The sequence below is a fragment of the Myotis brandtii genome, unplaced genomic scaffold, assembly GCF_000412655.1.
Source record: "Myotis brandtii unplaced genomic scaffold, ASM41265v1 scaffold343, whole genome shotgun sequence".
Classification (NCBI taxonomy): Eukaryota; Metazoa; Chordata; class Mammalia; order Chiroptera; family Vespertilionidae; genus Myotis; species Myotis brandtii.
The window spans coordinates 1,829,769-1,845,368 of record NW_005363209.1 but is presented as its reverse complement, the minus strand read 5'-3'; positions in this window follow the sequence as shown (position 1 = coordinate 1,845,368).

Sequence of the window (15,600 nt, the reverse complement as noted above, 5' to 3'; positions counted from 1 at the left end):
GGCTGTGTGGAGAGGAAAAAGCTAAAGAACCAGTGCTTGGAAGAATACTTTTTAATATCTGGCATATTTTTACTTGAAATTTTTATTGATATAATTGTAGGATCACATGCAGTTGTAAGAAATAACATGTAGAGATCCATCTACACTGTGGACATAAATAAAGACCACCCAAATGGGAACAAACAGAGGCTATTTATTCCAAGCTTGCAGTAGCATTCAGTAGACAGTCAAGGCAGACAGGTGACTAGGGAAGCTTTATAGTAAGAAACAGGGAAGATCGCAAGTATATTCTGATTGGAGATTGTTGACATGAGGAAACTGGAGGTGGGCTAACTAGAAGTGGGGCACCTTGGGTGCTTGGTTTGAGGACATAGTTGACTTTCTCTAGTTGATCCTGAGTTGGAAGGGTGGAATGGCAGTTGCAGGAAGAATCCTGGGCCAATTGCTGCAGAGGTTTGGCTTGCTGTGGTGATGGCTCCAGAGGTCATGAGTCAGAGTTCTCTTGTTTTATATAGTCTTGCCATGACTCACCTGAGTCCCTCAGCACTTTACCAAGTTTCCCCCACTGTTAACATTTTATCAAACTATAGTATAATATCACAACCAAGATATTGACATTGCTACAATCTTCTGATCTTATTCAGATTTCTCCTGTGTTATTTGTACTCGTGTGTGTGTGTGTGTGTGTGTGTGTGTGTGTGTGTGTGTGTGTGTGTGTTTAGTTCTATTGCATGTGTAGGTTCTTGTATCCACCATCACAGAAAAAACTCTGAACAGGACAGTTCCATCTATCTCCTATGTTGCCCTTTTATAATGACACCAACCTCTCTCCTATTTCTAACTTCTTGCAACCACTTATCGGTTCTCCATTTGTAAAATTTTGTCATTTCAGAAATGCTATATAAGTGGAATTATACAATATGTGACCTTTGGGACTGGCTGGCTTTTTTCACTCAACTTAATCCTCTGGAGAGTCTTTGTTTGATTTTAAAACCATTTTAATTGCTAGTGTAATATATGAATAAATTCTCCTTGTGAAACATTAAAATAGTAAAAATGAAGTTAAAGATCCTTTAACTAAAAACACTCTAAATCCTATGATCCTCCCTTGAAATAATTAAATACTTAGTTATTCCTTATAGAAATCCATTGTATATGTAAATGGATTCTATATTACTAGTATATATAAACTAGAGGCCCGGTGCATGAATTCGTGCACCAGTGGGGTCCCTAAGCCTGGCCTGGGGGATCGGGCTGAAACCGGCTCTTTGACATCCCCCAAGAGGTCTCGGATTGGGAGAGGGTGCAGGCCAGGCCAAGGGACCCCACCAGTGCACAATCGGGGCTGGGGAGGGGTACGGGAGGTTGGCCAGCCGGGGAGGGACTGCGGGAGGACTCCAGGGTGTGTCCAGCCCATCTTGCTCAGTTCCAATCGGCCAGACCCTAGCAGCAAGCTAACCTACAAGTCGGAGTGTCTACCCTCTGGTGGTCAGTGCATGTCATATCAACTGGTTGACCTGTCAACTGTCAGCCCCCTGATGGATTCATTGCTTATTTTATAAACATGTACACACATACATTTCTTGACATTATGTATGTTAACTTTTGTCATTTTGACATCTTAAATTTGATGTTCAATTTATCAATCTATCCCTTTCTGCATCTTCTTAAAGAGGTCTTTCTGCCTCTCTTTTTAAAACTTTCTGGTTTCTCAAAGTTCTAGTTTATTTTATGATTCAGAGGCCTTGGGCAGGTTTTCCCATGTACATGTTCTGCTCCAGGCCTACTATGATTCCAACCTTGGCTGGGATGTCTATTTTTCCAACTGAAGTGTCTTGTCTCAGTTTTGACCACCTCTAAAAGGCGGCAAATATTGATTGTCAGAAAGAGCACGTTATCTTATATTCCATGCCAGTCTCATTTCTTTATAATTCATGTGGGCCGCTCTACCTTCAGAAGATCCTGGTAACACTGAAAGTGCATACAGTTCCAAAGATGGACTTTTAAAGATACTGGCTATGTGAATAATAAATTCAAAGGAATTTATTATTAAACATTCAGATATATTTTAATTCCTAGATAGATCAATAAAGTAAAATTTGATGATTCTAGGTATAGCTGATTTTGATCTACCCCCTTAAAGCCAATTTGCTATCTATTTTCTGTAGAAATGAAAGATTGTATGAATTTTACAGTAAATGTTACTAAAAGAAAAATTTGCCCTATGATTCTTAGCCAAATATCTTGGGTCATATGGAAAACCTTTGGAAGGTCACAGCTTTGGCAGATCCCCAGAATTTAGTAATAATGATGTTTTAGTTTCCTAATAAAAGTTTAAATTTATTTAAATTCTCAAATAGGTTATGTCATTTGAAGAGATAGGATTATGGCAAAAGGAATATAATAACCTTGAGATTTTAAAATACTAATTTTGGAAACATTTCACACTAAAATTATTTTATTTTTTAAAAAAATGTATTGATTTTTTTTACAGAGAGGAAGGGAGAGGGATAGAGAGATAGAAACATCGATGAGAGAGAAACCTCGATCAGCTGCCTCCTGCACACCCCCTACTGGATGTGCCCGCAACCAAGGTACATGTCCTTAACTGGAATAGAACCTGGGACCCTTCAGTCCACAGGCCAACGTTCTATCCACTGAGCCAAACCGGTTAGGGCCACACTAAAATTATTTAATATAACAATTAGTTGTCCTGTTTTTCTTCCCATTGTAGTTAAAATTCTTATGGGAGTATTTTAAAGCATAATAGGTTGCCAGCAGGAGTTTAAGTAGTAAAAATAAATAATGGAAGCCATTATAGTAATTTTGGCGGAAAATTTTCTCCAACTCTATTTCTATATTCAATAAATATTTATTTGTGCATTTTTAGTTATAGTCATCACTATGCCTTTTAACTAGATTAGTTTACTGACTTAAGACTCAATTTTAACCGGATGCTGACACATTTTCTCTGAAAAATCACAAATTCATTTCTCTTTTCTTTTCTTTCCTTTTAAAGGAATTTATTGGGGTGACACTGGTTAACAAAATCATACAGATTTCAGGTACACAATTCCACAGAACATCATCTGTATACTGTATTGTGTGTTCATCACCCCAAGTTAAGTCTCTTTCCATCACCATTTACACCCCCGATACCCTCCTCCACTTTCCTCTCCCTCCCCAGTGACAATCACCACACTGTTGTCCGTGTCCATGAGTTCTCCCCCTCTCCCACTTTCTCTCTTTCTTTCTTTTTTAAAAAAAATATATTTTATTGATTTTTTACAGAGAGGAAGGGAGAGGATACAGAGATAGAAACATCGATGAGAGAGAAACATCGATCAGCTGCCTTCTGTACACTCCCTACTGGGGATGTGCCCACAACCAAGGTACATGCCCCTGACCGGAATCAAACCTGGGACCCTTGCGTCCGCAGGCTGACACTCTATCCACTGAGCCAAACCGGTCAGGGCTTTCTCTCTTTCTTTTTGCTCAATCCCTCCACCCAGCCAACTCAGCCCCTCAACTGTTCCCCCGCTACAGCTATCAGCCTGATCTGTATTTATGGGTCTATTTTGTTCATTAGATTCCACATATGAGTAAAATCATATGATACTTATCTTTCTCTGACTGACTTATTTCACGTAGCATAATGCTCTCCAGGTTCATCCATGCAGTCAAAAAGGTAAAATTTCCTCCTTTTTTATGTCTGAATAGTATTCCACTATATAAATGCACCACAGCTTTGTTATCAACTCATCTACTGATGGACATTTGGGCTGCTTCCAAATCTTGGCCATTGTAAATAATGCTGCACTAAACATAGGATCCATATATTCTTTTGAATTAGTGTTTAGGTTTTCTTTGGATAAATTCCCAGTAGTGGAATCATTGTTTTCATACTCCAACTTTTCTTCTTCTGAATTTTCTAAGTGTCACTGCCCATTTATTCAAATATGAAAACTTTTAGTAATATATCTCACCTCTCATAGCCAATCAGTTGTCAAGTTCCTTTGATCCTACTTTGTAATTTCTGATATCACCTGCTCCGTTCCTATTGCTATAGCTTTCAAACCAGCCTCCTATCCTATTTTCTCATCTACCCTCACCCATCTCATTTGTATTCTATTTCACTTTAGTCATGTTTTTTCTCCTAAAGCAGATCCTGGGTCCAGGGCTCTTGTGCAGGTAGTTTATTTTGGGAAGTAATCCTAAGAAACAGGAGTGAGCAGCTGAGAAGAGGGAACAGGCAAGAAGGGAGTGGCGATCTAGGGTTATGTCATTAAGCTGAGTTTCACCGTTGGTAAATAGGGCTCTATCCTTCCAGTGCACATCCTTAGGAGCCCCATAGAACATACCTTAGAATTATAAATCCAAAGGATGAAGGAGGGGGATATTTATCATTCTACTAGCTTCCATCCCTGCTGCTCAAGAATTATCAGTAGGTGTTAACTTCTGCATTTCCAGGTTTAGTTGAACAGAAACCAACATGAGGTCACAGCAGAGAAGTTTAATTGTGTAAAACAAGAGAACAGGGCTGGCTTCATGGGTGTGTGATCTGTTAGTGATTGGCCATGACACTTTGAAGCTCCTGATGCTTTGTGTGAGGTCCAGTATACCTCATGAATATATTAAACAGTGATGATCTACAGACAGCCTGCAGAGGAAGTTACAAAGCTTGTTCTTCCAAATGTATCCAGGGCATGTAAGTGTCCCTGAGGGCACCTCTGTAAGCTGTGATTCAGGTCTGGTGACCACGTCACTCAGATGAAATGTGAGAATGAGGTCAAGGGTTTTTATATAAGCCATCTTTCCCCTGTACCTCCCACTTTTGACTTGAAGGGCTAATCCTTAACATCATCTGGAGAGAGAGTCCATCGATGTGGGGAAGCATGTTCATAATGGTAAGCTAGAAAGAACACCTTTTTGTTAGCCCCTTTTCATCTCCAGTGCGGTGATCTGCTGCTCCATACTTGGACTTTGAGGGAAGAAGGGAAGTGCATCAGCAAGAAGTGATTTATGATATTTCCCAATAAGTATGTCCTTTCTATAATACCTTCCTTCTATTTCATGCACTGTTATAAGGAATCTAAAGAAAAAGGCGAAAACAGGTCTCTGTGTGGATGTATAATCTTAAGTGCTATACCCTTCACCTTGTAATATCTTTCCTGGGCAAACACTTTTGTCAACATTTAAATACCCAGGAGCTGGGAATTTTTTGATTGGTTTAAGGCAAACTTTTGTTTTTGAGAATCTACAGGAGAAAAGACTAGAAAGCACAAAGCAGAAAGAATATATATAAATACTTTTTTAAGTGAGAATTGCCTTATAAGTTAGAGAGATGTCAAATATTATTTCTGTTTTATTGTCAGGAAAACTAATGTAATGCAGAGAAGACTACTAATTTCTTCAATCAGAGCCATCTAACATGCTAAATATGAACATGAGCCCAGCTTTGTAATTTGGTCATTGAATTGACAGTATTATTTTTGAAATTTCAGTTGTACTGGAAATCTAAAGATAACCACGACCATTTCCTTACTTTCTCCACCCCCAAACCCTTTTTTGAGTGTGTGGCTATGAAGAAATGGGAATGTGACAAATGAGATTATTTGGGCCTAAAGGACAATTGATGCCAATATTTTCTTTTCAGTCAAAAAAGTGAAAGTACTCTTGGTCAGATTATGGAAATAGTTACTATTTAAGAGTTTGTTTTGTGAATGTCTCTAGTTGTTTACATGTATTCAGATTACAAGTAAATTGTGAAGAGAAAGGTAAAAAAAAATTAATAAGATTTTATTCATGTTAATATGCATAAACCATGTGTTTAAATACATACCCATAGAACAGATATAAATATTTCTATGGGTATGGGCATATAAATAAAAATTGGAATAGTTCAAGCATATGGATATGAGAAATTATTTTTGTTGTTTTTTATTGTTCCTTTTCCAAAGAGGCATACAGCCACACTCAGCTGAACACTAGATTTTTTTTGTGTCACTGTTGTAAATTAACTTATTGTGATAATCTCCATGAAAACTGATGTCAAATTATTTTTGAAAAATGTAGATACATTCATCATCATCAGCTGTGATCTGCTGCAGTGAAGATGTCCTTTGGAAATGCAGTGTTAAGATGCTTGCTTAAAAAGTACAAGTAACAAAAACCAAGTGAGCAAAACCCCAGATTTTCTAACTTGGTATGTGAATGTGTCCATTTTTAATGAGGAAAATGAGGTCAGCTTCAGTTGGGGACTTTAAGAGGAATACTGTACTGTACCAATTAGTGACTATTCTCAGGAGGCCACAGTGACACAGCTCTTCTTCCCTCTGCCAGGTGGCGCTGTGGGGTAGTAGGTGCAGTAAGCTGCTGACCTTACTGTTTAATTGTACTGCTGACCCTGGTAGCTGATTCTATTAGAAGTGTGAAAATAAACTTATTTTATAAATGTCTAAATCATTTCTGTAACTACACTTAAATAGGTCTCAACCTTCACTTTTGGTGAGAAGCTTCTGTGTTTAATGGAATGCATGTTATGCATCTTAAAAGAGTGAATAAAGGACTCATAGCTTCCAAAATGCACTAACATCTTTTATTATATCTGGTGCCTTATGCCTTATAAATATTCTTCTTTGAATATAAAGAAGTATTAAAAATAAAACTCTTTTTTTGCCAATAGAGTGACTTTTAATTTGGAATAGACTAGAAGGAATTTGAAGGCAATGAGTAGAGGAATTGTTTCATAACATTAGTTTAACATGTGTAAGCAGACACTTAAAAATCTTTTTATTTTTTTAAAGAAAAGCCTTATATATAATTTATTTTGATTAAGGTGTTTTTTTGTTGTTGTTGTTGTTTTTTTACCATTTTCTCCCCCTCAAGGGCAATTACAATCATTCTTAAAATGGTCAACTTTCTGATAGTTCTTTTTTTTCTTTTGGCATGATGTAATTTGGTGCTTTCTTCTTTGTTTATTATAACTTGATTTCAAAATTGCTCTCAAATTAATCTTCTGATAGAAAGTTTTCAAGGCCAGTGAGGGTGGTGTATATCAGATCCAAAATTAGTTTAAATGTTGGCTTTCTTCTTTTACCATTACAGATGTAAATCTCCAAGTCATGTAAAGGTATAAGATAATTATGTTTTTAAAAGATGAAACAACTATTAGAAATATGAATCAATGTTAGTGTTTTGGTTTTTTAGGAGATGACATCTAAAGATATGAGCAGTTGTGCAATCTTTTAAAATTAGGACAGTTTTTCTAGTGGGCAACCTTCATATTTTTTTTAAAATATTTTTTCATTGATTTCAGAGAGGAATGGAGAGGGAGAGAGAGATACAGAAACATCAGTGATGAGAGAGAATTATCGATTGACTACCTCCTGCACGTCCCCCACTAGGGATCGAACTCACAACCTAAGCATGTCCTGACCAGGAGTCAAATCGTGACCTCCTGATTTATAGGTCAATGCTCAACCATTGAGCTATGCTGGCTGGGTTAATCATCTAGGCCCTACAGTGACTAATAAAACAGTTAAACTTAAGAATTTATCATGATTGTTGGTTTTTATGAAGTTTTATGGTTTCTAGAGGAAATTGTCAGAGGAAGGCATATTTAATGTAATTATTAAATTTTCCATATATAATTTATTATGTCAATGTAAAGAAATCAGAGTAGTATGAATCTCACACTGTGAATGAGTTTCAGAATGTTTGTAAGGGGAAATATTTTTGTTGAACATTAATCAATAGGAACATATTTCTTAGAGTAGTTTTTATTGAATATACACACTATGCTGGCAGTAAAATCAAACAGAAGTTGGACAAGAGCTGTAGCTTCAAGGAATTTTTAGTTTAATGAATGACAAAATTTTAATTCAAAAAGAATTCACAGAAATAAAGGATGCTTTTTGCAGAGTTACTGAGAACAGTATAAATATTTTAAAATAGAAGAGGAATAAAATAAAGTACTGACAAATCCCTACCACTTAAAATTTATTTATATTTTTAAGAATATACAATGGTGTGGACAAATGCTCACTACTTATGTTTGGGGAAAAAGGTAGAATATAAAGTAGTATATAATCTGTATCTCTATAACATATATGATGAACATAATTTATATAAAATAATTTTTAAAAATATATAATATAAAGATTTTTTCACCAAGATATTAAAAGCAATTATTTCTGGATAGTACGATTATGAATGTTTTTCTTTTCTCTTTTTGTACTCTGAAAATTTTCTTCACTAGGTGTACTATTTTCATAATGTGAAGATATTTTAAAACAGAAGCATACATGAAGATTATACAATAGTATTAATTTCTGTGAAACAGTGTTTACACAAATGTTTTATCATCAATATATTTTAGGAGACTAGTAAAAACTTTCTTCCTGGCTTTAGATAGAGGCTTAATTTTGTCTTTATCCTAAGCACTGGTTCATAATACACAGGTGAAAGAGAGATGATAAGTGGCATGAATCAATGTGGCTACAAATCCCACCAAACAGTCATTTCCAGGCTCAGTTCTGTGACTAATTGATATCATTTATTGAGTACTTATTGTGTGTTAGGCACCATGATAATTATGTTTTAAATACTTTATCTTGATTCCTATAACAAACTCATGTGCTCAGCATTATTATTTCCATTGTACAGACAAGTACCTGAGGCTCAGAAAGTTAATGGTTTATCCAACCAAGGTCACAGGACTAGTTAACTGCAAAGGCAGGATCTGAAATTAAGTCTTTTATATTAATATTCATTTGCTTTTAATTATACATTAATCTGTTGTTTGACCATTCAAACAAATTACCTTCTAAAAGTTAATTATTTTCTCATCTTTAAATTGAAGGACTTGGACCAGGTTGGAGGGAGCTCAAAATCTTCCTGAAAAAGAATTACTTTTAATATTTTCTGAAATCTATGTTCATATTTGGGACCAAATAAGGTAGGGTCTAAGTTGCTGGGGGTGGAAACAGCGTGAAAATTAAAGAGATGCACCTTTTAAATTGCTGCTAGGTGGAAATTGACCGTGTTTGGGATTTCGGGTCCTCCAAGAACTGTAAAACAATAATAGTTGTGATTTTAAATGTAAATTTGCTGGCCAAAAATATATGCTAATTAGCCTTATAATTAAAATAATATGTGTAAAATCAGTTTTAAGGAGAGTCTATAAATAGGGTACAACAGAACTGCAAGGATATGTTAAAATTTGGTGAGGGCAGAGTTACTTATTTGTTACAAAAATACCAATAATATTTAAAGGAAACAATTGTCAGGTTAGAAAACAGTTCATCATAGTGAAATAAAGTAATGCAATGAAAGGAGAAATAATAGAATCTCATGATGGGAGCATGGACTCTATATTTGAAAATATTTTGCTGAGAGCACTCTGGTACCAGGCGCAGATGAAGTGAGTGACCTCATGGGGCTTTTCTAATTTCTGTGATTCCATACCAGAGCACTCTGAAGGTACCTTGCTCCTGACACTTCTGCATTTACATTTTACCACATAATGAACTGCTGAATGATTTTGGTCGCAATAGTTTCCCTATTATTGCACAAGTCATCTCATTATTGGATGGAACAACCCCTATGTGCTTCACAAAGCTCAAAACCGGAATTTGACTGTAATGATTTTCTAAGTTCATTTCATAATCATTGGCGCAATACTTCATATTCATATCCATAAATATGAAGGTCTTGGTGACTCCACATGTGACCAATATTATATGCCATTGAAATTATGCAATTTAGTTTTGTAAAATACAAAAAAAAGAAACAAATGACCAGAATGATATAGAAACCATAGAGTGCAGATTTCCTTTTTATTAGCACTGCCCCCACCCCCACTCCCCTGCTTCTCATCCAGCACCCGATTTAGGACAAAGACAAAACGAAAGTGTATCTTGAATATGCATCACGGGTTCCAAAAATGAAAAGAAATTGGATTTGGATAGCACTTACTCAATAGACAGATATGATACATGGTAAGAAGGTGCACTGTCTGCCCTGTGATAGATTAAACTACTTTGTAGGAAAATTACTGTGAGCCAGTCACCACCACCACCGTGGCTAAATCTTTAATAAAATTCTCTTCCATATTCAGGAGTGAGGTATGAAGTACACAATAAGCAGAGTGAAGTAGAGTGCCATTTATCAAACACCGGCCAAGTCTGTAATCTTTTGCTTTATCCTTTCTTTGTACTTTATTTGTCTTTATTGTTTCAAGGAGGGATATTTACCCAGAGCAATAGCCATGAAGCCCTGATAAACCTCCTTCTTCTCTTCTTTCCCTCTTTCTTACTCCTTGTCAGCCTTGTCAGTATAATTTGTTTGTTTCCTACTAGGTGGTCCTTTGCTTGTTTGGCATTCTTTTCTTTCTTCATTTTCTCCGCCTTTCTTTGCACCATGCATTCATGCTATGGGAAATGACACTGAAGCTACAGGAAAGTGCAGTGGGAATGTTAACCATGAAGCACTGTCCAGGACGCATTTGGTGATGACTTTGAATACCGCTTGGCAAAATAGTGATGTTAAAATGTTGCAGACAGCCCCTGGGTGGCAGTGCACAGCCAGTCCTTATACCAACAAAAACATTTGCAGAGTGAAGATTTTAAATGTGTATGTTTATGCACGATATATAGGATATATGTGCTCTATATGTGTATGTACACATTATTACATGTAACATGATATATGTGAGTATGGCACATGTGTGTATTTATTATAGGTATAGGTGTGTACATGTGACATATGTTTGTTATATGATATGTGTATATCTCTGTGTATATGATACGTGTGTATATGTGTGTGTGTATATGCACAGATATGGCACATGGTAAAAAGGTGCACTATATATGCACTACATATTTATCCTCTACCCCAAAACTAAGAAACTTAAAAGTAATCTAATTTATCCAACATTTCTTAAATAATTATAATATTGCTAAAGATAATTTGCATCTTTTAAAAAATCTCATGCTAAGAAGGTTCTGGATATCCCAGCCATGTGATGATATCTGAATCATCTTTAAAATCATGCAGATGTGAGTACAGATGCAGTGGGAGAGCTCAGAGGACAGTGAGGGTATGGCTGTAGGCAGTTTGTGCCCTGCAGCCTGCACACTACAAGTCTATGTGGCAGCCTTAGAGGTAAATTATTTTTAGTACTATTATAACACTTTTTTATTGTTTGAATAGCAGTTTTATGACAAAACATTTATATTCAGACTTCCTTTGTATTTGACTGAAAGAGAGCAATCATGGAGAGTGATAAGGCAACAATGGTAATGATAACTGCATTTATAAAGACATACAGAATTTAAAAGCGTGTGCTAGAATAGACTGACAGTAGTTCTCTACCTGAACCTGGAGAAGAGATGGGTGTGGTTCTTGTGGAAGAGATGTTTTTGCTATTTGGGGGCAGATGGCTATGTGTATGTGTGTGTTGCTTTGTCATTATTTTTTCCTTTTATTTAAATGTACTTGGTATGTAGATGAAGGCATAGCAATAGAAAACAGAAATGTTCTATATTTAGATTGACTGTTATCATAATTTTATCACATTATGATACAGTACAACTGCATTTCTAAATAAACTTTCAACTCAAGTATTAGTTCTTAGAAAAATTGTGATTATTTTATCTAGCTAGCATTGGTCTATTTCTCTATCTTCTGAGAAACTACATCTCATGAAAAATTGACAATTTTCCTTGTGAAAGAGAGGAGGAAGGGGAGGAAGAGGAACCCTGTCTTTCAAAACATAATTCAACAGGAAGAGGTCATTTTGTCTACTTGGTACCAATGTTCCCCATATATGTTTACAGTTTCATCAATTTTCCTTGTTCCTAATGTTCTGACCATAAGCAAAAGCTAAGCTTCTTCTGGTCCAGTTACATTCCTTTGTGTTTTATTTTGAAATATTTTGTAGCATTAACATAATGGATGTAAAATAATAAAAGGGTTGACATTGTGCAATTGCCTGTGCTGTACATAAAACTAAAACTATATAATGTGGGATAGAAATAGCATCTTTTCTTCACAAGGTATCCCCAAGGTCTCTTAAAATCAGCTATATATTGCCAAAGTCTACATTTTGTCTTCCTTTGCCTATTCTCTTCTTCAGCAAAGTTAACTTCTATATGAAGGGGAAAATCAATTATTTATGTCCCACCTTGATTCAAAAATAAATTAAGGTGGCTTACAAAGATATATAACATAAATTTACAATTAAGTGAGAGAAATGAAGCCAAGGAAAAGGCAGAGAGGAAGGGTGTAGCTGGAGTGTAACTATGGAACCCAATGCCCACTGTGAAGCCCTCTGTCCTGGTTAGTCATGGACTGCACGTGTAGTCCTCAGCTCTCTAACAGCCAGCACAAAGATGGAAACCAATAATTCCAAGATGCAGCTCAAGAGAACAAACTGATTATTTAGAAGATGTGCAACTATTCCAGCTACACAGGCTTTGGGGAGATTTATCTCCTGGGTCGTCATAGAGAGGATATGGTATAATTTGGGGAAATATGTTCTTTAACTATCGCCTATGGTGAACATACCATAATATCATGAAAACTAGTTATATGTTATGTAGCATCTTGGTAAAGCAAGTCAGTGAAAGCAAGTCTAGGTTGTTCATTCATTCAATAGTCATCTGTTGAGTGTCTCCTAGATATCACCTGGCACAGGTGGAAAACGGTAGCAAGCAAGAGATGTAGCCCCTACCCTCATCAGAATTACAAATCTTTCCCTGACAATTGACAAATTAGTTATATGTGTGCACTGAAAAGTCCTGCAGTTGGTTAGTAGGAGAAAGTTCAGGTTAGGTCTAGTGGTCTAACCTAATCCAGGGATGGATGTCACAAAGGTGAAAGAAATGCTGAGATTCCATACAATTCAGACAGTTCTGTACAAAAGGAATGACTGTGAACCCAGCTTTTAATTTGTGTCAAGTAGTGGTGAGTTCAAGATTGAACTTCCATAAAAGAGTCTGAAAAGTGTTTTTATTCTGTATTGCTAGTTGAGAGTAAAGTCACATGCCTCAGGGATCACTTGAACTGTGACGACACAGTAAAAAATGTACTTCATATTTAGCTATAAACTAATTGTCCATATGTTAGAACAGAGAAAGAAATACTATGTCTTTATTTGGCTGCTTAATTATCCCATTATGAGTCTCTTATGTTTTGCAATGTGTGTAGTTTATTCTCTTTTTTGTTTGAATTTATTGGGGTGACACTGGTTAACAAAATTATACAAAATTCCACAATATGTTATCTGTATACTGTATTGTGTGTTCACCATCCTAAATCAAGTCTCCTTCCATCACATACCCTCCTCCACCCCTCCCCCAAGCAATCACCACACAGTTGTTCATGAGGTTTTTTTTCTCTTTTTTTTTGTTCAATCCCTCCCACCCCCATCCCATCTTTCCCATTCCTACAGGTATCAGCCTGCTTTCTATGAATCTGTCTCAATTTTGCTTGTTAGTTCATTTTGTTCATTAGATTCCACATATGAGTGAAATCATATGGTACTTATCTTTCTCTGACTGGCTTATTTCACTTAACATAACACTCTCCAGGTCATCCATGCAATGGTCATGTGTAAGAGATGTAGCCCCTACCCTCATCAAAATTAAAAAGTCTGTAATTACAAAGGGTAAGATTTTCTTTTTTTACAGTTGAGTAGTATTCCATTGTGTAAATGTACCACAGTTGTTTTAATCCACTTATTAGTTTTTTGTTTAAGTTTTATTTTAAGAGTGTAACAACCATATTAACCAGTATCTTTAAAATTTGTAAATACAGTTTCTATCATCAGTCACTGTTAACAGCATGTTTCAGGAAAGAAATTGTTTAGAAAGCATAGTTATAAACCAGAAAAATGCATATATATATATTTGGAAACAGCATTTTATGACATCAAAGAAATAGTTTACTGTTTTCACTTGATTGTATAATTGGACTGTGAATGATCCTGTTGTGTTCTTCTTAACTTGTCGTTAGTGGTATTCAGCATAGTTTGACCTTAAAACATGGAGGTACAACATTTCAAGAGATATCTTTTTTATTCTGTGTGTCTCTAAGAATAACCTTGTATGTTTTTTAGATCTATAATTAGCTCCATATGATTTGTTTGATCCTATTTTGGAACTGTTTGTGAAACAGTAGGGAGGGAGAAGAAAGATATCTAGTGAAAGGATTATGAATATAATATTATGAATCTCAATATAACATTGTATGTCCCAAAAGATAAAAATGACAGAAAAAACCAACAACCACACCCGAGTGGATTCTGGCTTGATGGTAAAATAGAAAGAATACTATAATCAGGCCACACAACTTATGAGGAAGACACTTGTTCTTTAGCATAAGTCTTTTTTTTTTTTAACCAACATGAAATGGTTGTGGCAACTTCACCCAGAAAAGCTGTTTCCAAGTCTGACTGTTTTGATCAGTAGCCTACATACAGAGGCTAACATACAGAGGCCCTACAAGCACATTTTCCCTCGCCCCTTTTTGCTACAATCTCCTGTCTTCTTAATTCCAAAGTAATGGAATACAGAAATAATCTTTCACTCCTGAGTTGAGTTTAGAGAAGTTCAGAAGAACTCTGTGTGGGATAACAGAACGAATCTCCTACAGCTGTATTAGAGGATGAGAATTTACTTCTTTAAAGTAGATATGCTGTTATGAAATGAGGATACGGGATAGGCAATAGTTTCATCTCATTTATAAATAATCCAGAAATCTCATGACCTTTAGAATAACCATAGGAAAAAGTCTGCATGAGAAACAGGGAATATGTCCACCCACTTTTCCTCCCTGTCAAGGAAATACAAGCCACAAACATGTTAACATTCTTTTTTACAATTTACAGACTGATTTTGGGAGATCCAGTAATTTGGCTCTGCCTGTCCATTGAAAAACAAACAACAAAAATTTTCCCCTTGGGACGTTCTATTTAAAGTTTATTGTTAAACTTATGTCTTTCATGGAGCTGAAAAACAGTGGTATAAAAGTGCATCCAATTTGTTTGATGTTAGAAATAAACATGTAGAATATTGTGGTGTTGTGTTTTTAATCCTCACCTGAGGATGTTTTTCCATTGATTTCCAGGGAGAATAGAAGAGAGAGGGAAAGAGAGAGAGATACCAATGTGAGAGAGACACATCAATTGGTTGCCTCCTGCACCAGCCCTAAGCAGGGCCCAGGCCAGGGAGGAGCCTACAACCCAGGTACATGCCATTGACCAGAATCAAACCTGTGACCCTTTGGTCTACAGGCCAATGCTCTATCCACTGAGCCAAATCAGCTAGGGCATCATGTAGACTATTAAGCCAAAACCTAAACTTCTCCTGTTGTTGCTTAACATCTATTGGGTACAGCCCCCACTATCAATTCTTCATTTTTAAAGTGTTTTGATTATTTTTATTATGCAAAAATAGCTTCACTTTTTAAAAAAATTAGCTTTCTGACTATGCTTGTGACTTCAGTACTCTCAACGATTTTCTGCTCCTCAACAAGGAAAGCATGCTTGATATTTTGATATTGTCATGGACATAGTTAGCACATATGAATCCACTA